This window comes from Coenobita brevimanus, chromosome 21 (genome assembly GCF_032717465.1).
Source record: "Coenobita brevimanus isolate Jiangsu-jjx chromosome 21, ASM3271746v2, whole genome shotgun sequence".
Lineage (NCBI taxonomy): Eukaryota > Metazoa > Arthropoda > Malacostraca > Decapoda > Coenobitidae > Coenobita > Coenobita brevimanus.
In genome coordinates, this window is record NC_136974.1 from 13,571,655 (window position 1) to 13,572,950 (window position 1,296).

Here is a 1,296-nt window from a genome sequence, read left to right on the forward strand (position 1 = left end):
CTTGATGTAATTCACAGTGATATAACCTTTATTGTTATTGAGAAAATGAATTTTGAAAAGTTACGACGGGTTGCACACGGTAACAGCACGTACGCTCAGGCCCGCGGGCTAAGTATGTTCATCTTTTGGAACTTTCCCACAATAATTATTAGCATACATAGGTTATTTTGCTTTACAAAAGTATGCATAAGAAATCAGCTTTTTTCTTTGGATATTTGATGTGACCTATACTTTATGAGTAAAATGACTGAGTGAATAACAATGAAATGAACCACATTTTCACTATGAGAATATATAGTAAACACACATTTTATACCTTACAATACAATAGTATAAAAACTAACCAAATAAGCTGGTTACTCACATTCTCTAGCAGTGTTGTAGTGATTCTTGAGAGGAGATGGAGTTGCAGAGAGGAGGAAAGGTACAATCACAGCCTGTGTTGTGTGTGTGTGAGTATTTGTGATGTGTGTGTGTGTGTGTGTGTGTGTGTGTGTGTGTGTGTGTGTGTGTGTGGGTACTTGTGATGTGATTTATGAGTGTGTGTGTGTGTGTGTGTGTGTGTGTGTGTGTGTGTGTGAGTACTTCTGATGTGATGTATGAGTGTGTGTGTGTGTGTGTGTGTGTGTGTGTGTGTGTGTGTGTGTGTGTCTGTGTGTCTGTGTGTGTGTTCTTACCTAATTGTATCTTTACAGGAATGAGTCAAGCTCGTATTGTCCCGTGTCTTAGACCATATTTATCGTACATATCCTTAAATTTGTGAATTGTTTTGGCACACACTATTTCATTCGGTAGTGCATTCCATTGATCAATTGCTCGGTTTGGGAAACTGAATTTCCTTACGTCTTTATCACCTCTCTTCTTATGCAATTTTTTGCAGTGTCCTCTTGCTGATGCTTCTCCATATGTTAAGTAATCATTTATGTCTATTTTCTCCTTTCCTGATATGCGCTTATATAGCATTATCATGTCACCTTTTTTCTTTCTCTCCTGTAGTGTTGGTAGATTCAGTTTATTTAATCTTTCTTCGTAGCTTAGGTCCCTTAAGCTTGGTATCCATCTTGTAGCGGCCCTTTCAACTTTTTCAATCTTGTCTATATGCTTTTTGAGATGAGGACTCCAGACTATTGATGCATATTCCAGGGTTGGTCTAATGAATGATGTCATTATCCTTCTTAGCATGTCTTCATTTATGTATGTGAATGCTATTCTCATATTTGCAAGCAGTGTATACATGTTCCGTACCTTCTTGCTGATGTGGTCAGCCGGAGATAGTCTGTTATTGATAATCACACC